The sequence below is a fragment of the Pieris napi genome, chromosome 10 (assembly GCF_905475465.1).
Source record: "Pieris napi chromosome 10, ilPieNapi1.2, whole genome shotgun sequence".
NCBI classification, from domain to species: Eukaryota; Metazoa; Arthropoda; class Insecta; order Lepidoptera; family Pieridae; genus Pieris; species Pieris napi.
The window spans coordinates 8,828,824-8,854,322 of record NC_062243.1 but is presented as its reverse complement, the minus strand read 5'-3'; the positions used below and the strand labels follow the sequence as shown (position 1 = coordinate 8,854,322).

At 31.7% G+C, this 25,499-nt stretch overlaps 1 protein-coding gene across 1 annotated transcript in view; it reads right to left on the bottom strand.

The window, feature by feature from the left end:
- Window positions 1–18,612, bottom strand: part of LOC125053336 (facilitated trehalose transporter Tret1-like) — a 57,731-nt gene extending 39,119 nt beyond the window's left edge. The window contains exon 1 of the mRNA XM_047654658.1: window positions 18,379–18,612. The gene's annotated coding sequence lies outside the window, so the exon portion shown is untranslated. The remainder of the gene's footprint in view (window positions 1–18,378) is intronic.
- Between the last annotated feature and the right edge of the window lie 6,887 nt (window positions 18,613–25,499).

The following is a 25,499-nucleotide window of genomic DNA, read 5'->3' as shown; positions in this document are numbered from 1 at the left end:
TTGCCAACCACCTCGGCGACAGACTCAGCAATAGCATCTGGAATATCCGACAAAAGCATGTGGGCCCCCAAGAGTAGGACGCGAAAAAAGACTCGTAGTAAGTCAGCAGACTGGGATTGAACACACAAGCGAGGTGGTGGAGGGCAAGTGAACGGCACAATGCTCCGAACCACGCAATGTTCTGATGAACCCAATGGCGGATCAACAGAGATTTGGTAGTTCTCCGTATGCGAAGTCAACAGAAGGTCCAACAAAGAGGGTTCCTGGCCATCAACATCTGTGGTATGCTAAAGCAAAGTTTTAACTATGTACAATTTTTTTTATTATAGTAATATTTAAATTGGTAAACAGTACTTAAATGGCGATCTAGCGCAAAAAGATACCATTTTATTTTCTGTGATGGGATTAATAATTTATTGTATTTCCAAAATAATTTAAATAGCAAATTAGCAAAACTTTCTTCAATTAAGATTAACAGATTTAACACTTAATCCGGTGATTTCGCGAAACGGTCGCGTTTTCGGGCGATAAATTTTTCACTCTCGCTAATTCAATTATGACGATTATAATCTATTAACGTTTTATTTTTTGGGGTTCCGCAAATCGTTTTAGAAAATAAAAAATATTTATTACGGTTATCTAAGATGATTAATTATTTTAATAAAGAATTGAGAACATGATAACAAATTATTGTTAGAAAGTAACACGTTTAAATTTGGTAAAGCTGAGTGTCGATGTATTTTTATTTAGATAATATTCTTAAGTTTTCCAAGTATTGAAAACCTGGACATTTCATTTATACCACAACTTAATATTAAACCCATCCACTTAGTCAATAGAGTATACGGAAAAAGAAAATACAACGGAACCAAATAAAATAATTTCTAAGTCACGCTACCCACTTTATCTTTCAATCTAAAATGAAATATTAGAGCAACAAAGGGTATAATTTATAGAAATTGTCACTTTCACTCGTAAATAATAGATACGACGAAAGTGTGTTTATATGTCTGTAGTCACGTTTAATGGCTGAACTGATTCTGTATTTAATATCCTATTATTTAAACACCATTGTCTCACTACGCTCGTGTATAACATGCTAATGTATAGATGCGCAGGAGTTGATAGTAGTATCAGAGGAGTGCCGTGGCTATAAAAGTTAAGACTCTTAATGCGGATGTCCCGTACAGTCCATGCTTCATACGGTGTAAAATTCCTATTAAACAGACGCACAAAAATGTCTGCCAGAATAGTTTCCCAATAAACTGCTACACTAAATTGTCAGAAGATATAGATATATGGTGCTTTCCTGGCTCCACGAATAAATATCGCAATACAGCGAGGAAATGCTGCCAGCATTAAAGGTACACTGCCACAGGGACCAAAGTCCAAACTTTAAAGTTCTATACATTTTTAATTTTTATTACTATTTTACAAAGAGACTTACGCAACTTAGAGCGACAATATATTACGATATCTTTTGATACAAATCTTTTGAGTATTAGTTTACGTGGAGATATGTATCAATTTAACAACTTATATATTGAATTACGAAAAATTTCGTCGCCTAGAAAATCAAATCGTATAAATTATTTGAAGTTGAAATTACAGTAGTGATTGTATTGGGCTACTCTCTAAAGTATAAAGAATATTTGAATTTCGAATTGAAATCTTTTAACAAATAAGCATGAGAAAATTATACGTTCTATATTTAAATAAATACTTGTAAAAACATTTAAAATATTTTATGATCCAAGTTTAAAGAAGTTAACACTTGCAAAATATATGTCACCTTGAGTAATTTTGTAAGTACAGTTATTTGTACACTTATATGAGAAAGAGTAAGAAAGAGAGGAGAAGAGAAAGAGACGAAATAAAGAGTTTCGATTACCTCTAACAAAATCTATATGTTTTGGAAATTCAACTCAAACTTTGCATCTATTTAGTTCTCAATTATTTTGTGGACATACAACAAACGTAGCTATACTGTATCACATTTTTGTTTTTCATTGATACTCGGGGTATTTTATTAGTAATATAATAATAAAACCATACTGTTTATTGGTAATATTATGATAAGCATACGCTTTAAGTGTCTTGTTACTTACACACAATAATTGAATCAGATAAAGGAAATACATTAAGAAATCATATAAATGGAAACACTAGTTTTCTGAATAAACCTAAACGTTATCACGAAACATAATAATTGTCTTATTAAGTCGAAGATTATTGCAAAAAATTAAAAATGACGCGATCTACCTCTAGTACAGTAGTGGTACATAAAATTATTTTACTTGGTAGCAGTTTTTTTAAATAAAGATAACCTTTTAATTGTGTATGTAATCAATAGTGTTGCAATGTTTGGCAGACTTTGTATTTTTAAAACAACCATAAAGCAATAAGATGGACTTTGGCAACTCCGTTTATTGCATTTTAAAGCTAAATTGCGTGTCATTAAAACAAATCCAGGTACGTATTAAAAACCTGGCAAACACATGTTAGACTCGTCATAATCATTAAAAATGCCGACAGATTTCTGCACACATTGAAGCAATGTAAAAAAGGCTTTCTTTGGAACTAATTACAGGTAATTAAGACAGTCCATTTGGGTAAAAGGACGATTAAACCGGTTCCCTTGGACATCATTTTCAGTTAAAGCTTACGATGAAAGCTTGCCTCACATAATTAACATTTTAAAAAACTATTCGAAATTGGTGAAAAATATTTTTGTAAGAGCGAATTGTTAAGTTTTTAAAGGTTAACGTTTTAATCTTTAATTCGATATATGTCTATGTATCTTTGACATTTATGATGAAAATACAAATAAATAAAGAATTTATAAATAAAATAACAAAGAATTGGTAAGAAAAACATTTATTAACATATTTATTTTTCTTTTTTTAAGCATTATTATGAACATATAAAAATCAGTCGCGCTACTACCTTCTAGGTATGAGCCTTAGATTTCTGTATCCGTTTCGTCATAATTTCTCTTTCTTAACAGGCAAGTAGGTGATCAGCCTTCTGTGCTTAGCACTTCGACTTTTTTGGCTTTGAAGCAAGCTCTACTCACGATGTTTTACATCACCGTGCGAGCGAATGTTGAATGCGCATATAGACCAAAAGACCATTAGTGCACAGCTGGGGATCGAACCTACGACCTCAGGGATGAGAGTCGCACGCTGAAACCACTAGGACAACGCTGCTATTATGTAAATATAATTGGTAGTAATTGTAATAATTGTGGAATATTGTTGTTTATATTGATGTATGCAGCTCAATAATTAAATAAGTTTTACCATGAGTTTTGTTTAATATCCCCTTTTGGAGCTATTTAGCATAAGGTAAATATTGATGTGAGAAATTTCACACTTATAACTAGTTGTACAGATAATTCAAGGTCGAAGGAAACGGTCAAAAGTATGGGCATTACGTTTCTAAGAATTTTTCCTTTCCTTAAAATGTCCTTCATACAGATCTCGTACTGAACACAATAAAAACAGAAGGAATTTAATCGCTCCAGAGATCATAAAGATGTTTCATATACATAAGTATTCCGTCTCCGGAATGCAGTATGCAAGAATTATTATGGTCCATAAAACGAATGCAGAAATGTGAAAGCCGTAAAGGGCATTATTTGATAGATCAAAGGTTTTGATTATGTGAAGCAGTTCGCCTAGTGACTTAAGCGTGCGAACACCATCTCTCAGGGTCTTGCATTCACGCATGTACCAATGGAATTGTATTTCTATGTTCGCAATTACTGGCTCCTACTGTGATGGCAAACATCGTGAGGAAACCAGCGTGTGCCAGACAGAACGCTGTTCCAACGTCCCAATCAAAAGTAGAAATTATCGAAGAAACGCATGCAATCTTTGGGCAAGACGCACAAAGGGTTGTAGCGCCAATGGATTATTATTTACATAATTTATAGTTAAACCTATAAATTTCATCTCAAGATGTATAATTTTATTTATTGTTTGTAAAAACCCGTTAATGAGATGAAAGTGATCTACCACGGAAATAAACCTACTTCCTGTTGACAAGAAAATCCATTGAAATATTATCACTTAATTTAGTACAGCCATAACTCAATCGTAAAGTCAGGCTGACTTACGACACCAGAGACTTGCACAAATCCCATAAATCATAGAATTTCGTTACTTTTATGGTCTTTTTTCTCATTAATTATAATCGTGTGTTACTACGATTGACACGTATAACGCAATCTAGTATTTTAGTGTCAGTCTCATCTCTGAGAACGTAGGTTCGAAATCTGGCTGTGCTCGAATAGACTTTCTATGTGCGCATTTAACACTTGCTCGGAAGAGAAAAGATCGTAAGGTAACCGGCATGCCGTAGACCCAAAAACTCAATGGCGTGTGTCAGGCACAGAATGACGATCGCGTAATAGGCAATAGTAGAAAAAAACATATTATGATTACGAAACATATACAAAAATCTGAGGCCCAGATTAAAGGATTGTAACGTCACTATTTCTTTTGTGATTTACATATAAAGCTAACCGCCGTATGACATATACATTTAAAAATATTCAATTTGTTAACAGTGTGAATAACATCGTAATAAATATTAAAATTTGCCACGTTATTTAGTACGAAGTCCTGTAGCTGACATAAGTCAGACATCTGTTTGATTAGCCATATTATTAAGAACATATGTCGATCTAAGATATTCCGAATTTCTAATATTGTTTTACTTTATGTATAATCTATATAATCTATTGGTAGGCAAACGAACGACTTAAGAGTGTAGAAAAAATCGCTTAACTACCAGGCTAACATTGATATATTTAATATTGATTTATTTATGTAGAAAAACCTTACAGACTAAACCTTAATGCATTTGTGTGTGTTAGTAACTGAAGCCTGTGTGTATAATTTGATTTAGTGACATAAAATGTCATCATCAATGTTCTTAACAAATTTTGTTTGTTTTACCCAATAGAAACTTGACCCCCAACTAGAAAATAAACGAGTACCAAGTCCAAGGAAATCCGAAGGGCGGTGATTTCATATACTAGGAAATAATAAACACGAACTGCCTTGAGATACATCGCGACTGCTAAGTGTTGGTTTCGTCATTAAATCGATTTTATACACCGCATCAATATTCTATTAGTTCGGGCTTACAGTTGTACTCATGGAAGGAAAATAGATAAAGGGAAAAAAATTGCGGAAGCTAGATAACAGAGATTGCTGGCATTGTTTTTCTTATTTCTATTAATTTCCTCTTATTCATAAAAATAGAAGTGTTTTCCTCACTGGGTCCCTGCTTGAGGTCGTCCGTTCAATCATGGCTGTGTACCAATAGATTTTTCTATGTCCTCACTTAATACTTGCTCGTACGAGTACGGTGACGGAAAACATCGTGAGGAAATTGGGATGCCTTGAACCTAAAGAGTAGAGGTTGTGACTTAGTGGCTTTTTTATTCGCAAATAATTCTAAATAATCTGACCTTTTTACTCCCGTATTATTATACAAATGAACGAACGAGACAAAACATTAGTTATGTGAACCGTAAGTTTACTTATTATCAAAAAAGGTTCTAAAGCAACGTACTTACGTTTTAAAATGTTATCATGTAAATATAATCAGCAGTCACGTGTTACTGAGATATACATACTAACCAGGCGTTAAAAACACGCCCAGTCTAGACAACTGTCAAAAACACATAAAATCTTTCTTTCATTTTACTTTTTTCCAAAACGGACCACCGCCGTTGACTTAACTTAAGATTTTTCAAAATTACACCCTATTCATTCGGCAATAGAGCTGTGATTTCCTTGAGTTTAAAAATGCATAGGAAAGCACTAGTCATTCCCGTATTCTATAATTTTATAGACAAATTATTATTTTATTTTCGAATGTAGATTTTTGAGATCTATGCCATTGAGTTAAGTTTCATTTTCGTTTATTACACGACCGATTTGTTTTGTGTGTGGTCTATTAAGTTTTTCGTGATTAAGTTATTGGGCTTTCACTTTATGATTGTTTTATTCGCTTTAATTGTGAGACAAATATTTTATAGGTGATCCTAATTACTAATCAGTTTCCTTTTATTTGTATTTATTTTGATAAACATTGGTAGATTTATTAGTAGCTAATATGAAGCTAAATGTCCCAATATGTTGCATAATTTTCAATGTTAAGGGTCTGTTTCACAATGTATGTATAAAGTACCAAATAGCTATGCAACACATAAATTATTTGGAAGTTAATATGTGCTATTTGACATTCATCGGACTCTTAACTTATGATGGACTTTATGTTACGAATAGCGCTATCTGACTGTCGTGAAACGCAACAATAGTGTTTATCCTACCAATAAGTAATAAATAGCTAATTTGGAACTTATGTAGAACTTATCCGTACATTGTGAAACAGACCCTAAGTCTGATTTATTTCCTTAAATGATACGAGAGTCATGAAGGCAAAATATTCAACAGTTAGAGACTCTGTAAGTTTATAAACGGGACAAAGACAAAATCAAAATAAATATTAGGAATATTTATACAATATGGGTTGTTTTTTTAAATATTTTCTATTAAATAAAGTGCTAAACTAACACATAATAGTATTGATTAGTCACTAAACAGTGTAACATTAGTACATCTAATAGGTCACAGAATTACACAACATCGCATCTGGCGCGGTGGCGGCCTATTTCCGTACCATCCTTTGCTAATCATTTAAATAACTCTGAAAAAAACATGTGGAAGGATTTATTTGCATGAAAGTGTTTCATAAACTTACATCTCTCTGGGACTCATTTTGCATGTTTTAAGTTTCAGTCTAAGAGATTGTTTATTTTATTTTCATATGTATTTGGTAAAATACCTTTTAAATGTTTCTGTTGTTTGGTTTATGAAATTTAACACAGTTGAATTTTAATTAAATTAGACAGTCAAAAGTATATATGGAAACATTATTAACGCAGTAAAGTCTGTCTTAACCCTAGAAAGATAATCATATTTTGTAATACGGAAAAGATAATCATGCGTAAAATTTACGCAAGAATTTGAATTAGTTGTAGGTCTAGGTTTAATAGTTTATTTTAATGAATTGTATGTTATTATATATACACATATATTAGAATAATTAATACTGCAGATAATTTTTTAAACTCCTTTTATTTTTACTTAAAAAAAAAGAAAACTTTAAACGTGGTCCGCTACTTCACTGTCGGTGTCCTCACACGGAAGCTCGTCATCACTTTGCATAAGAGCGGCCAGGATTTCGTGTTCGTTGAAATTGATACTCCCCATTGTGATATATATTTGCCTCAATATCTTTAGAAATGAAATTATAATATTAGTTATGATATAAAGTATTAAAACAGTACTAAAACTGTCATATAAGCCAAAATCATAAAAGTCACGATAAAGATAATCATGCGTAATTTTGACTCACGCGGTCGTTATATTTCAAAATCGGTGGCACTTACCTTATTGACACTTACGTCACGCGGCAGCTCCCAACGACGAATGAGATGTCCTAAACGCACAGCTATGGATTCGCGCTAATTAGAAAGATAGAGCAATTATTCTAAAACGCATGCGTAAATTTTACGCAGACTATCTTTCCAGGGTTAAATTATATTTTTTGATACGTCATTATAGTCCGACAGTCAACACCATCACAACACATCTTGATATATTAGTTGGCATAATAGCCACGCTGGTTCTCTTTCCGCAGACTCTTACGACCCACGTTAGAGTCTCAGCAGACAAACGAGGAGCTGGAGTAGCTCTTGTCCCATAGCTACTAAATTAAAAACCGTTTACGAAGACGAAAACAACTCGCTCTTGTTTCCTAAAAAATAGTTTGGACATGATACGTTTTAGTTTTAATATTTATCTAATACTAGCCATTTCCCGCCCGCTGTGCTGGGCGAAATAAATAAAATTTTATGTTTCATTAATATTATTTTTTCATACTTTCTTTTTAATTTCCCGCTAAGAAAATAGAAAATTTTCGAAAATCAAGTTTTTAACAGATGTTGACGTTTTGAGGTCCTAGGAAGCCTCCCCGAATGTTTCCGCGGTGAAGTCCGAATGGATAAATTTTCATAAAAGTAAAACAGCAATAAAAAAATGAAGGAACGTTAGAATTCGAAAAATAAATAGCCATAAACCATCTAGGAACCATTCTACGAAGACCATTTTCATTATATATATATAGAGATATAGATATAAAATTCTCGTGTCAGAATGTTCGTTCCCATACTCCTCCGAAACGACTCGACCGATTCTTATGAAATTTTACATTATATTGTATATAATCGGCCACTATCTATCTTACAAACCCTTAAGTGATAAGGGTGTCCACCCCATATTTTTTTTTTGTTTTTATTTTTTTATGATAAAGCAACATAAAAAAATACAAAAATACATACAACCCCTAATTTGCACCAGTCTACAATCAACCCCTATTTTTTATTATTGTAGATATTATGTAGTTATTTTTATAGAACTAAAAAATGTTTCCTGGAAATAATATACATGGCAAAACTAACGTTTGCCGGGTCAGCTAGTGTATAATATGTACATAAAAATTTTAACATTAGCCTTTAACTATTTTATTTCTTACGTATATATATGAACCAGGAAAGAGAATCTAGTCACCCACAACACACGGATGTCCTAAGTGTGGGGATCGAAGATATGCACTATAAAAATATTATAACTTAGAACTAGTGTAATTAATTGTTGGTATGCATGCACTTCCCGGAATTATAAACAAGTTGATAAGCAATAGTAAATCGTCAAATTAACTCTTAATGAGCAAATTCAGGAAGTGTTGTGAACTATTTATTAAATGGGCCGTCAGTTTGATAGCTTTGTGGTATGTATAATGGTCATTGGTCCGTATTTAGTTCTAATAAAAATGTGAAATGGGCTACGCAGAAGGTAAAATGCATTAAGGATAATAAATAAGATGTTTCTGTAAATTTTACAGCTTTTATAGCGTCTTCCCTTGCCACAGAAAAAAAGGGTGCGTGTACTTATGTACGCGCGTAAGAAGTTATGCTTCTTTGGCATTATTAATAATTAATTACAATTAAATAATCAAAGACTGGAAAAGGAGTCATTATAGTCAATAAAGTTCAGTTTACATTTGAAAAATTAAATAAATAAATATTTATTATTATTCTCTTACATTAAGTGTAACATAAATTCTATTATTATTCGAATGTTTTTTTTAAATTATGTCCAATGCCGTAGCATCTTCCGTGGGCAACTTCATTCTGTTAATTTCGTGTCACGGTGCGCGCGCATCGTAAAATTTCACTCTCATAAATTTTTCATAACGCGCCTAAAGAAGTATAACTACAAAAAGTTTTAATTAAGTGTTAATATGTGGTTATAAAAATAGTTCTAGTTTATAGTGATTTTCTTGTATATTACGGTTAACTACGGTTTTCATCTTCCCATATATACAAAACGAGTTATACAGATAACTCCACAGTGCTCATCTGTTTTCCATGTTCCTGGTATGTAGTGTTAATGTAAAACTGTTATCTATATCATAAATCAGGTTTTCGTGTTAGTGACGTGTAACGACGAATAAAAATATTAAGGTCGGCGACAGCGCATCCCTCTTTTTTGAGATTTCTTAAATGCGCACATGGAAAGAAAGTCCATTGGTGCACAGCCGGGGTTCGAACCTACGACCTCAGGGATGAAAGTCGCACGTATAACAAATATAACGGCATTTAATATTATTTATTTTAATTATTACTTTGTATGTTATAGATAGGTCGAAGTGCTATATTAAATTATTAACATTTGCTTGAACGGTGAAGGAAAACATCAAGAGGAAACCGACATGTCTTAGACCCATAAAGTCGACGGCGTGTGTCAGGCACTGGAGGCTGATCACCTACTTGCCTATTAGATTTAAAAATGATCATGATACAGATTCAGAAATCTGAGGCCAAGACCTAAAGAGGTTGTAGCGCCACTGATTTTTTTATATTTGTTATATATTATACAAAAATGAAATTGAAAATGAGTTTATTTTAATTATTGAGGTGAAAATTTTGACGTACACGGCAAAGATCACCTTACCAGCCAGCGGTCCATGTAGAAGCTATTGCAAGTTATAAAAAAAATATGAACTTGTCTATAGGTTCTGGTCTAATTCTGGACTGAACTTTAAGTGTATAAGCATACGTTTCGTATTATTAATATTAAGTACATATATGTAGCAGCTGTTATAATAGAACGTGAACAGTAAATTGTATTTGCAAATTATTAAGCTACAAGTAAGTGCTAATTATAGTTATTAAATATTTATTCGTACAGTATAATATTTAACCTTACCTTAGTGACTTTTAAAATGATTTTCCTTTAAGTTAGCAAATATATCACATTATAATTGCATATTCTATTTACAATTGTAAATATCTTTTCCCTAAGACCGTCAAGGACAATTTTACTGGCGAAGGTCTTATGGTCTTTGAAAAATATAATTTAAATTCAACAATTTATTATAAAGCAGAGTCAGATTAGTAGTTTACCATCGGGTTCTCGCCCTGAGCCTTGGAACCTAGGCACATGAGACATGTTGCTGAGTAGGAGAGTACGTAAACCGATATGTTTTGGACCCAAAATTATGATAGGTGTAAAAATATAACTGCCCCATGCCCCGTTGCAAGATTCGTACGATACTACGTACCTTGAAAATTCCCAGACAAGAAATGGTATAGCTTACCGGCATATCGTTTAAAAACAATTTAAAGCGGTTAAAATGTAGTTACGTAGATAACTGTACAAGAAAAGCTTCATTCATCACGCATTGCGTCACGTAAGGATACTTCAGACGAGGAAACGCAAGTAATTATACAAAACATTTTTGCTTCTGTTGGCCTAAACCCGGGTCAGACCTGCGAAACAAATTTTCCACATTCCGCGGTCTCCGATAATAGTGTTCCCATTCTTTGAGTGTACCTACCAATTACTAAGTTATTAAGTATGAACATTGAACAACGTGTAAATATTATGTTGATTGTGTGATAAATTTACCATATTGTGTTAAAATGCTATATTTATTTCAAAGATATTAAAAAATAGATATACATTCTATGTAATTAAATAATATTTAATAAATCTACTTAAAAATTGTTTTTTAAATAGTCTGTACTGTGTAGTCTGAAGATACCTTATCAACTATTGTGTGGGATGAAATAAAACTGTCAACAGTTCTAATAGATTTAAATGTCTCACGATAAAAATAAATTAAATAATTAGTTTATTTCTTGTATGAAACGCACGAAGAACACTTTTGTGTCAACCAATAAATCAAGATATACATAATGTACCCAAAGGTACAAACTATCCTATGGTTGTCAAATATGATATGTTAACAATATTCCTATTAGTAGAGTATAAGCGGTCCATAGTGAATCTATGCGTTACGCAGGGTCTGTCTAGAAAACCTGGGAATTACAAACCACAGACATACTATAATAATATGGTTGTGATGGCAACACACGTCAAGCATTTTATATTTTATGCCCATTTTTCTTCGGTGTTACGTGTAGGTGTTACGTTAAAAAATAATACGTGTCCTTAAATCGTAAAATTTGAATTACAAAAAATTCAAAGCGATTGCAAAATAATAAAATAAAAATTTCAATAAAATAGAAAAAAATATGATGATAAAAATATACAATAAAATTATGCAAAAAGTTGTGTCACCAAAGAGGTTTCGTTAATTATTGTTTTATATTTAAATGCAAATACGAGACGCGCAATCTATATTTTTTATCTATGGCAATGCCCGCTTGGACGCATGCGCGGGATGCAGTCAGCTGAACTAATTACAGTAGTGAGTTTTGGCGCTATATGTTGTATGCACTAAATTTGGTGGAAAAAAATGAGTCTCACATAACACCTAATTTTATATTAAATTTGGTATACACTGAGTCATACTATCCAAATTGAGAAAGTTTATAAATTAATGACTTCATCGTTTACTGGTATAAAAAACATAGATCAATGTTAAATATACGGGTAGTTATTATCCAAATTTATGAGATACTGTAGTATATTTTATTATCAACATAGTATAATTACGTTTTTGAAGTTTTGGATTTCTTTCAAATTGAATAAGGGATAGTTATTTAAAATGTGAAAGTTTGTGGGTTTTTCCATATAATATTTTAAATTTGTTAAGTACTCGCAACGGAAACTATATTGAGAAGCTCCGTACGTTTTCTCCTTGTTTATTTAATAGCCATAAAAGGGAAAGTTAAAATTCTTAACGTCACTAGGCTCTATGGTTCATAAAGAAATTTCCAATGCTATGAATTATTTTATATATACCTATATATATATATTTTCTTATAAGTAATGCTTAAACAATAAATGCCGTTTACGGTTTTATTTAAATTGAATGTACGGCTAATTAATTAATTTAAATTGTATGGCAACGAGACGTATAAGCCTATTAATAATAATAATTTATATAACATTTTTAGTGTCATTCAATTCGAAATTTTATTTTTAATCTCCGTGGTGATAAGCGAAAAATGTATCATTTTGTAATATGACATGATTATTATTGTATTTTATTATATTTATTTTATTTAAGTTGTGTTATACATACATTTATTTAAATAAAACAAAATCTGTGAAACAATTTAAGGACACTTCTATAATTATAACTTGTGTATATATATTTTTTCTTTACATATCTTGTACTTGTGATGTGTCTGTCAAATTTCTTTATTGATAAATAAATAAATTAAATTAAATTATCTAATACGACGAGATAAAGTGATTTTCTTTGAGTTTTAACAAAACTTAATCATTATACGGTTTTTGCTTGTCTGTGGATATTTGAGTGCCTATATAAACAAACATAATAATTAATACATGATGCGTAAAAGATAAAAGTTTTGATGCACTAAACCGGTTAGTTCTAGACGTTAATTAACGTCGTAACTTATTAAAGTTAAACTTAATTAACTTTTTAATAGTTATCTGTCAATAAAAGATTGCATAGCTTCCATTATTAACTGTAACAGTACTTATTATAACTGTTTTAGAGATATTGTTTGGACAAAACATAATATTATATAGGTTGAATTTATAGAATACCAGCTGTTTTCGTTATTTTACCCGTCTATTTGAAGAAAAAATGTAAAGCAGCAAAATCCATCATTTATAAAGTTACCTAATACCATGAACTCTGCGCGAGCAAAGCCACAGTAATAACTTTACGTATTTAGAGATCATTATGTACTAGAACTTTAATTTACTGGTATGAGAAATAGAATTATTACTCTAGTTAAATAACATTATCGGTTACGTACCAAGCTCAATATAAATCAAATTACCAATAAATGATAAAATAATTTCCTATATAACTCGTTGGAGTATAATGATTTAGCCGTTTCCTTATAGTTTTTCTAAATATTATACAGAAAATAGTAGGCATCACCCTTTTACCCAATCACCCTTCCTTGTATGACATTATTTAGTTAAATTATTTTATCTTACTATCACGCCTGAGTTGTTGGTTACGAGTTAGCCATACGCTTAGACATTAGGGTTCCAAGTTCTGGATGCTTTAAAGAAAGCAATCGAATCACTCTAACAAGGTTCTAAAAGCTTATGCTATGCTTATTATATTAAGAACTGCGTCCCACCAGAACCGCTATAAGATTTTTCATTCATGTTATGTAGCGTCTAGTCGACTTAGGGTCCTTCAAAAGCGTAGGCACCAAGAACTTAACAGGCCGGCAACGCAGATGCAATCTCTCTGGCAATGTGAGTGTCCATAGGAGGCGGAATCACTTAATATTAGTTGAGTCTGCCCGTATACCCCTGTTATACAACAGGGAAAAATAAGGCTTGAATACATTTGACTTGTACAAAGTGATCACTAGCTTTAGCTGCGAAAGAGGATTGAGATATCGCGAGCCGTCAAGTATGATCGATGTATACCCATTACATTTGATTAAATCTTGTGAAACTAACATTCTTATTAAGACATGTTCATTAGTGCTAATCTAGTAAAAACGTATTCAGATGATATTATTATCTGTCATTAGTCAAATAGCTTATTATAGTTTAACAAGTATGTAGCAACATATGGACCGTTGGACAAAAAGTTTTATTTAGGAAATTTTACTTGACAATTGAAACACGCAAATGGTATTCGATTTCTCATAAATTTAACGTCGGAACACAACATACAAATTAGAAACATTAAAGCATATTTAGAACCTAATATTTTTCAACAATATTACTAAAATTTCCCCTCAGGATTTTCTTTGAATATGCCGCAGCAGTAATGTTAGCTATTTAATATTAATAAACATTTTATTTAACAAGTTGACATAAAGAGACATTGTTGACAATGCAATCGCAATTTAGACGAATACATACCAAGTAAGATTAACAATTTTGGTGAATGTCTGACCTTTAAGCCAAATATCACGACAAATTAAGCAACGTTCTAATCAACTATATTTAGGCATTTTAGAACCATGACTGATTCACCAAAGCTCTTGAACTTCAAAGGTACCAAATTCTCCCACCAAGGAGAATGCAGACTTTTTCATGCATAAAACTAAAATATTTTTTTTATTTTTTATTTGTTTAAATTATTGTGACTAATTCTCGATATGCTTGGAAAATGAAACAGGCAAATGAAAAACATTTCTTACTACTTCAGGTAACGTCCATATACAATGTAATAAAAATGCGTTTGATAAAAAACGATGTAAGTGGTGATTCTTCTATAAATTTTCAATGGTTTAGCGGCGCCAAGATTATTTAACTATACCTCAATATTTTTGAATCTGTTCTTAAATATACTTGTATACGACATATCAAGCTGTAAGCACTACATAAACCTTTAAAAATCCAGTAAGTGGTCATCGCCATTATCATCAAAATATTTCAATAGTTAAGTACGAAACTATTGTGCCTTGTCTTGTATTTTCACTAATGGACATTAAATTAACACGTTTTGTCCCGGTACAGTTATTCCTAACATTTGCTCTGGAAGTTACTTTTAAAATACAAATATTGTCATAGACCATGTGTGAAAAGCGTTCGATTTGACGACTTTGTTGAAACTGTTTAAATACTTGCAAGAGACAAGTTTTGGAGGAACTTTCATCTTTCAAATGGTCATTTCATTTTGACAAATGGGAGATCTGTTCGCACTACCTTAATCTACGGGTAATTGTTGTGAATACTGATGTTGGTTTTCTCGTTAAGCAATGATTAACTTCAGACCATCCATTCCATTCCAACTCCAACTCCAACTAACCATTATCATATTTATTATAAACAATATGATGAATTTATAAATTCTAAATCCATATAATAATAACTAAATACCACTTCCATCCCATATGTTTCATACTATTTTCTCTAATAAAGAGTGCTAGACTATAGCTTTTATGTACCACCAGCACAACAGTCAATCAATTTAAATTATGTAATCATTCGGTTTTTTTTAATAGATAGAGTGATTCAAGAGGAAGGTTTATATGTATAATAACATCCATTAAATAGTGGAGAAGTACTGTTATTTTTGAGGTTTCTAATGTGATGTCGTAAATAATTACATTTTTTCCGCTTACATTGCAAACGCAGGCTGAACCCTACGAGTTTTATCAAAATAATGTACTAAGTATTGTACACATTGAAAAGGTCTACAGAAAAGTCCTGATGGTATATGTCTATCTCTTATGGATAACCCACAATAACTTTTTTTTGTCATTTACTTTTTACGACAAATAATGGCTAATTTTCGAAGCGATTTTAACCAATACAGCATTAATCCTTAACCAATTAAATACCTTGAATACATTGTTCATTTAATATAGATCTATATGGCCCTTTACAGCATATGATTTAAATGAATATTTTCGAAGCTATTACAAATTTAAAAATTGCGGGACGCAGCGCGTCGGAGGCCGCGGTTCTCCCTATACTTTATAGCACTTTGAATTTAGTATCAGCATTGCATCCGTGCGAAGCCGGGGCGGGTCGCTAGTTAATCTTATAAAAACAATATCGGACACTTTACGGACCGGTAGTTTATCATACCCAGAAACTTAGTGTTAATGTGAATCAAATAATGGTCGTCGCAGGATTGACTTTGAAATAAAAACAGCAAAAATTATGTTAAGTAATGTAGTTTTTGCTATCGCAGGTATTTTGTGACGTAAACTTCCAATTGTTTCACTTCAAACAAAGGAATGTCGTTGAGCCTATGCACATAGGTCTATTTAGTACAAATAATTGATATATGTGTTTTAAGAACAATTTCACTTTTTCTCAACAGCAACCGGCACTTGAACCCGGAACAATTTGTTTGACCGACTTTTCGACCTAACTTAAAAATCAATTGAATTTGTACTAAAGTTTACTGCTGTTGACTCAATGTATGATTTGACTTTATCGCTCTTTTAATTTGATTAACGCCTCCAGGCTTTTATTAAATTGTACTAATGGCCTATATGCCTTCAAGCTAAATTTCGTTTACCAAACATGGGTTGACAGCAAATAATAAGTTTCTTCTAGGTATGGGGATATATGTATATTTCGAATTAAATATGTAGGAAATTATTAAGACTCATAGAACCTTTAAAGTTCTCTAGCCTACTGACTTTCTACTAACCGAAATTATTCTTAAGGACTTGGGTCATACAAGCTAGTCCTATTCTATAATCTGTAAAAGGATTTCATTTTCATTTGTGTTATACAAATTATTTTTATTTGTCGCTTCACAAATCTAATTGGCAATATAATTGATTCGTTTCCGACTATTTAGTACTTTAAATATTAATATTATAAAAAGGTTTACAAATTAATTATTTTAATTAAAAACTACAAATGAACTATTATTTCCAACGTATTACAGTGATGATTAGATTTCGATGGTACGTGACATATCGCCGTATTCTGTGTTGCCAAATCTAGAAACAACACTTTTATATATTTAAACATTTCGATATTAAAACTTGTTAATTACATAACCGTTACAGCAGCTAACAGCTTAAACCTTTCCGAAAACCGAAAATTTCAAGTTCGGCATATGGGCCCAGTTAAGCATCAGGTTTTGTGAGACATCCAAAAATATTTAAGATTAAAAAATGAGTAAATGTATCAACCACGTATTTCCACTAGCCACGGTCCTAACATACCTCTCTCGCTTCATTCACTTTCATGAAATAAATTCACATCAGTTATAGTACTTTCGACTTGTCCCTTCTCTAGTACGTGTCCGCTGGTCGTGTCCACATATTATAGAGAAGGCACCGCTTTTTATATTTTTGTATGTATGTCTATTTATATCATGTATGTGTGTGTCCTAATTATGTGGTCCAAATAAAAAAAAAGGTCGTACTGGTTTTGGTCCAACGTGACTTCAACATGACTTCAATTGTTTAAAATGAATGTGATAAAACACCATTACTAAGGCCACAAGGTACGTTCCGGAATAAGACATAGACCTTATAGGCTATTTTCTTAGATATATTAAAAAGCGATAGGGAACAAGCCGCGGGCGTCAACAAAATTACGTAAAATCTTACAAAATAGTTAATAATGAGTTTTAAAAGGTTTTTACAAATGTAAATTGATGTAACAAACGCAATTGTTATCATGTAATGCGCCTTGTTCTTTGTTGTCATGAAAAGATTCAGATACTGGCTATTTAATCACTAGATAAACTTTAATGAGTGATAAGATAAAAATTTGCGATTTACAAAACAATATCAAGGTTTACAATAGAAAATTCGCGGACACTTATGATAACAATCTATTTGTTTACTTTGATGATATAATTATTGAAATTTTGATAACTTTAAATTTTAATACTGTATAGGTTTTATACTACATAAACTAGTTGATTGTTAATAACATCTACTTAATTATTAGTAATAGACAAACTGATTGATTAGTATATTTATCTCTTAGAGAAAGTCAATAATTTTAAAGTGGTTAAGGAAGAAAGCCGACACGTAATTATTGATAGAACGAGTTGATATTATTATTATTTATTTGATAGGTTATCGCAAATACCCATACAAATTTAATGAGACGATAAAACTAGTACGGTAAACAAAACTACATGTATAGAAGTTCAAGTACAATGTTTACCATCCAGAGATAAAATTTACATTTCGAGTTTAAACTCGTAAAACTTTACAGCCAACATTAACGCGTTTACGGCTCCTTAATTAGAACTTGATAAACTTGTAAATAAAGCACAGCGAGATGAAAGTGCTATTGATGCTGAATCTGAGCAAAAAGACCTCCCGCCTAAACAATGCTACCATTCAAATGCCGGTGCAAGAAATATTTCAAAATCACTCACCGTACGATGCAGCATCTGCATATGGACCACGAAACAATTCACTTAATCACGATGCACACAATTAATATAAAAGTACAAAATAAAAATTCACTGAACTCAAACTGCACCCCTGTGGGGCACCCAAAGTATTTTTTGTGTTCGGTTATTTTTCGTTCGAATTGACGGGGCGGCTGGCGCGTGCACACAATGTCGGCTCTCCAATGAACTATCAGTAACTGACTGCGGACTGTGCGCCGGCGTTTCTCCTCGCTGTTTACTATAACCCCATGTGCAACGTTATTAGACGCTTTATCTAAAACCAATCTTATTTCAATGAAATAAAAACCAGTTTCAAATGTAATCGCAATTCGGCTTATCTGTGTTAGTAAGTCGGACACTTGTATTTGTCGTTTGTATGAATGAAAAATAAACTTGCACATAGAGCTTTCTGACGCTAGCCGTCCGTTTTGTAACCTTAATTAATGTTTTTAACCACTTGATATGTTAGCGTTAGTCCTTGGAGAATACAGAATGATTGTGTCATTTAAGAAACATGATTCATATGCGTACGTGACAATTGTTTGAGATTTTTTAAGATACGTTAGCTTTTACTAGGAAATTCTCGTGTGGCAATGCTCCAGAAACAATAAAGATGAGACGTTCAAATGAAGATCATCTGATTACATTTTCAGGGAATCTTACGCACTGAGATTACAATGGTCATCCATATTGACGTAAATGAAAGTGAAATCAGCAAATCATACGTCAATTTCATCAAAAGCTAATTTAATTATCGCCACGGTTTTCCTCAACCTTCGAATGTCATTCATAATTGAGTGTGGGAAGTACACTATTTAGTGATCTTGAGATGGGTAAGATGATAAATGATTTTTAATATAACTTTTATGAAAAAAAAAAACAATCAAATACCCATCACAGATCCTCCTCAATAACAATTCCTCTGGAACTACTGTTTATTGAAATATTTTTTTACTGTCACATTCTGCGATTCCCTTTTTAACATCCAGCTAAATAATATCGCTGTAAACTTTAGTTACTTTAAATGGTTTGTGGACTCAGTTTCCGCACTTATACGTACTTATACTTTATTATAATCCTTATATTATTCAAAAAGCTATTATAGACTAAATATGTATATAGTACACATAGGTAAGATAGTATTTCTCGGAACCATTAGACTATGAGTGAATACTAAAATGAGATTAATGTCTTAGAACAGTTAAAAGTGTATCGTGAGAATCCAGTATTTTATACTGTATATCAGATTTTTCCTATCGGTATCTGTGTTATTGTATTACTTGGAAAGTTTTTTAGAAGATTTCTAACGGAACTCATTGATAACTGAGAAATCAGAACTAAAAAATTTCTTCATGCATTTTCATGATTTAGTTGTGTGTACATTAATAATTAATTATGTTTGTATTTATTTTTACTTTTTTATTCATCCGACGTAAGCTGTCCAATCTGATTCCGTGCCGTTTTGTTGTTCACAATTTTTATAACACACGTAACCAGTGACAGAAAAAATATCTACGCAAATTTAATTATCAAAATCATTATAATAAGTAACTAAAATATACCTGACATACCAATATAATAACTCTTAACAATAGATTATAATTTCTACATGTTATAGGACAACAAGTGATAAAATAAATGCTGAGGCGATTACGAGGACACCTGACAACTATTAACTTTCATTACACGAAATATGATATTACTGCTATCAACTTAGAAATGTATAATTATTACTTCAAAGAGATTTTTACTGAAGCTTAGATTAACCCGGGGGTTTTCAATTTCCTAAGGCTATAATAGTCAACTTTTAGATAACCTAACGTTAACCAACATACAAAATAAGTAGAAAAACTACTTTTGCATTTGTCGCGTTCCTAAACAAGACAATGGTTTACATTTACCACAGCGGTTTTCTAATGTAACATATCATGATTTTACTATATTATTTTGTAAAATAAAATAAAAAAGAATGCATAGATCTGCCTGTGGCAAAAGTAAAATCATTAAATGGATGGAGAAATCTGTCTTGTGCTAAAGAGTTCACATATATTTTCGAATTTACTTATAACACCTTTATTATTTTACTTGGAAGTTACGTAATGGTTTGAACAAAGTCACAGACATGTAAAACCTATTTTGAGCGTCGTAACTCATTTCATTTAATCTGTAGAAATGTACTAAATAATATTAACATTCATTATCAATAACAACGTAGTTTTTTAATACATATTTTACTCTGTTTTCTAATACTTTCCCTAAAGCAAAGCAAACGCGATTGAACATAATATGTGTGTTGATAATTATTTTGATAGCGGAAATTTATTGAATGTGAGCGACAAGACCCGGCTGTGCACGGTTAGACATAATGATGAAATTTAAATTTACAACGTATTCATAATTTTACCACTGTAATTTTTGACCTACGGGAACGTACGTAGAACCATAAATTAGACATATAGTGCCTCAGGTAAGTTAGAGTATAATATCAGGGATTATATGTATATTTATTTATTTACTAACATATTTCAAAATACAACCATAAACAGTTATGTGTAGTTAAAAGCCCTTACATTTCATACATTACCTACTTGTATACGTGCGTATAGTAATAATTTAGTTGTGGGTAAACAAATTTTCAGAATGCAGAGAAGATAAAAATAATATTAATTAGTGTTTATGCTTAGACAATATCAATTTATTGTAGAATCAGATTTTATTAATCTCATATAGCCTAACTATATTGTAATCCGATAATTAATTTTAAATACTTTGTCGCGATGTTTTGTTTTTTGTTTGTATTTGTTGCGATGTCAATTGCCATAATAATTCTAGCTAGATCATCCATATTTCAATCTCTTTGTTGAAATTATCTTATTCGTCTTATAAGTAAAAAGTAACATATTTAATCGGTGATACTTTTCAACACTGAGTTAAATATGTGAGAACGCCATCAACCATCAGTTGCGAGCTTTACCAGCCACATATTTCCTTTGAAAAACCATATATTTAATTTTATGTTTCAGTACATCGCACGCACGTTGTCATAATATCTGCATACAATAGAAAACACAGCGTTTAGTTCTGCCATTCATGTTCTCAAGAGTCGCTTATATAATTTTGTTGATTTGAATGTTTAGTATCACACCGTATAACATTACATCTCTGCACACTCATTGTTTTTAACTTTCGCTTGTTATTCACATCATTAAGTATTCAACAATATTTGGGTGCTTAAGAATATTTAATTGCCAAAGAAAACAACAAATTGTTTAATTACTGTGGTTGAGTAAAACCTAAAAAAGTATTTGTGGTTTTTATGTATGGCAAATACACAGACAGGGAAATTATGAAAGGATTGTCCTGTAATTCATTGCAATTATAACGAATGTTTGTATAAACGAGACTCTAATAACAGATAATTTTACTAACATCCGTAGTCTCACGCGAGTGAGAGATTAATTTAAATACTATTACATTATTTACATAACTCCGTTTCGAGTACTATATAGCAGTCGTGGTTAGCATTTATTTCTATAAAAAAAGTTTCATTTAAATTAAGACCAGATCGTATGATTTATGCTATTTAGTATATACAGCTAAAATCGACCTAACATATATAATTTTCATTTAATTGCATCCATTTTGTAATAAAATTATCTCGTAAACTTCAAGTGGACAAAACTTTTGCTTTGATTCAACTTTGATCTCACCGGAAGTAATGTGGATAATCAAATATCAATACGATTACATAATGAGCAACCAATCTTATCTATCTTATTCACATATACCTAATTGAGGTCAGACTTACTCGTAACGCAAAATTTTATTTAAATTACATTAGATATTCATCAGAATTTACATTTTCATAAGTTATGGTGTTGGCCTAATCTTGAGAAGAAGAGCTTATCAAATTTTGCTTTTAAATTATGATAATAGTTAAGACAAGAGAAGAAAACGCTGAGGTATGGATAGAAATATGATGTGCTAAGCCATTGCCAGAGAAATGGTCGCATTACAGCCTATTCATTAGTGTTATGCATGACCTAATCATTACCGAGCTTAGCAATGACTCAATAAGAAATAAGTTGGATCGTATATACAGCGATTCAAAGTCTAAAATTCATTGTATTACTCACCCTTTAACATGCGGAAGAATGCACAATGATTTTTGTGCAGTCGTCTATTTTTGTAGATTCCTGCTGCGCTAATGTGTATTTTAATTACTTATGATACAGAACAATTTTCTATAACGACAATTACGAGATTTATGACATGTTCATTGTTAAATAGTGAATAGGCATAATGAGAGATTGTTAGTTTTGGGATCGATTACAAATGAGTGTCCAAACTCAAGTTGCAACTCTACTTTTTATTATTAGGTTTTTTTCAAAATTTCGGTTGCAGGGTTCTTTTGTTTTCTTGATTTCTATTTGGTTTTTCTGTTTGGTAGCCAAGCTCTAGAATAATAACTAAAATGGTTTTTGATCCTATTAGTGTCTGAATTTTTAAATAATTACTAATATATTTGCTTAAGGAACTAGTATACTCCTGGCTTTTTATTAAGTTTCAACTCAACAATTAATACCTGTATATTATTTCAAATTTAATATATGTTTAACTTGCTAATTCTTATTTGATATTGTTGATTAAAGAGTACATAACCACAAAACTCAAAAAAAAATATAAATCGCATAGACAATTTAATGTCCTTGATTAAGCGACCTGCGATCATTCAATTGTAAAAACTTTTCATAGACTCGGCAAAACAGGGCCAAAAATTCTTGCACAATCAATAATACAAGTATCATCTATAAATGTCAATGTTGCCTAGCAACCAGCCAATAATGAACGTTGATTGATCTTTCAATTAGGACTAGATAAATAAGATCGGATTTCACGGAACTCGCTTTGAACTTGCGAAGGTTAATAAGGAGTCTTATGATGGATGTTATGAGGTTTATTGATGATTTAGAATCATTAAAATTAAATGGAAACTTACAATTTACATTCACTATTAGAACTTCTCTAAGATTCTGTGAACTTACCTACCTATGTTCTATGTTCTGTATGTTCTTATAAACAAGCTAGGTCTGGATTGGATAGTTTTTATCTATACATAGTATAGACTATACTAAAATTATAAGAGGGAAAGATTTGTATGTAAGTATGTTAACGAATTGGCTCGAAAAGTACTGGACCGATTTTAGAAATTCTGTCACCATTTCAATGCTTCATTATCACTGATTAATATAGGCTATTTTAATTGCAAGAAAAAAATAAAGATCTCTACTAAAATTACAATAATGTTACCCAAGGTGTAAAAAAATGCCTATAAAATATCTTTCATCGAATGCGCTGCGAAAACGATTGATGATAGAACAAAAAAAAGTTCCACAATATTAAAGAACATATCAACAAAAAAATTTAAAAAAATAAATATCCACTCGTGCGAAGCCGGGACGCGCCGCTAGTAATTTATAAATCGATGTATTGTTTTTTTCAGATTCAATCTTGTATTTTATAGTTAGTATAGAGTTATTTATGTACTAGCGTGCCAAACGTTGACAAGCTTTTGTATATAATAAAATTAATATAAACTAATACATTTATCCTCCCTTTTCTGGAGTTGTCGTCCTCGGTTCCAGAGATAGGACCAATTCATCATTCGTCCCGGATTTCTGCTTACGTCACTATAGTTATGGAACAATACATTTTTGTAAATCTAAATGAGTTATTTTATTTGTGTTACTGCGTTCTAATAACATATTATGACTCAGTATATGCCGCATCTGGCCTGCCACTGTTATTTGTAAGTTCCGATAATAATGCGGTTTTTGTATATATTATAATCCTTGTAACATATATAAAGATTATAATTAATAATGTAAAATCATTTTTAATTCAAATACATTTTTAATTAAAATAACAAGTTAAATCTTTAGTTATTTACGCTTTAACCATTGAACAATTTTAAATTATCCTAACCAAATTAACTATAAGTTCTATAACAATAAGCTCGGGTTTTTTTGAAGCTAGTTAAAAAAAAGGTGCTAGGAAGCAATTTTAATGCATTTGGGCACACCGGACGTGATAGTGGTATCATAGTTCATAGTTCCGTTATTTTGTAACTAATAGACATAGTTGTCCCATGAATATTACTTACTTTAACAAATGATATATTATCACACATAAGGAATATTTCGCTGGAGCGATGCGTGGTGGTCATAAAAGTACCATATGTCGTCTCAAGAAATGAATAATTCGGCTGACTTCCATCATCGGACGTCAAGAAAGCAAGATCCTCTCAAATCGACGCCTGACATTCCACAACACAGCGTTTTAAGGGAATTTCTGCCGCCCAAAGAAGTATTTTTATTCAGATACAACTTAGGGGTGTTATAGAAATGAGCGTACCAATCCCGAAAACGTCGCAACACATCCTTTGACAGGTGGCAGGTGGCCATGCGCGCCTGCTGGTTTTTCTCATTAAAAAAAAATAGTGGTAATTAGTGTCTACACACCAAAAGTTTGTTAGCAACACTATTTTCTTATTCAATTTTATTTCAATATAGAAACATTTCCTTTAATATTAGATAAATGAAAATCACTATACGTAATTGTGTCCCTGTATCATTGCAGCATTGTCTTAAGTCAGATCTATAATAATCTGTGTTAATAATTTAAGTATGTAAGTTCCGAAGTAAAGCATAATATTGACCTTAATTTGTCTGAAACTATTGGTCAACATCTGTATGATATAAGTGTTTGCTAAATAGGCTTAATATAGGTGAGGTCTCCCTCACGCGCAAACAGCGATCAATGTCAAGGATCAATCATAAATCTAGTAGATCTTAAAAATAAGTAGTGTCCACACTACCTTTACATTACCATCTCAAGAACCGTCAGACTTATGTTGTTTCATTGATGTATTCATTTGTTTGTCGTTACGTTTAGCAGACGTTAATGGAATACAAGATTTATTAGAAAAGTATAAAACCTTCTTTTATGGGACAGGAGGAGGAACACTTAAAGTTGAGTGTTTACCGCCTCCATAGACACCTGCAACACCAGGAGGTTTGCAAGTTCGTTGCCGTCCTAAAAGG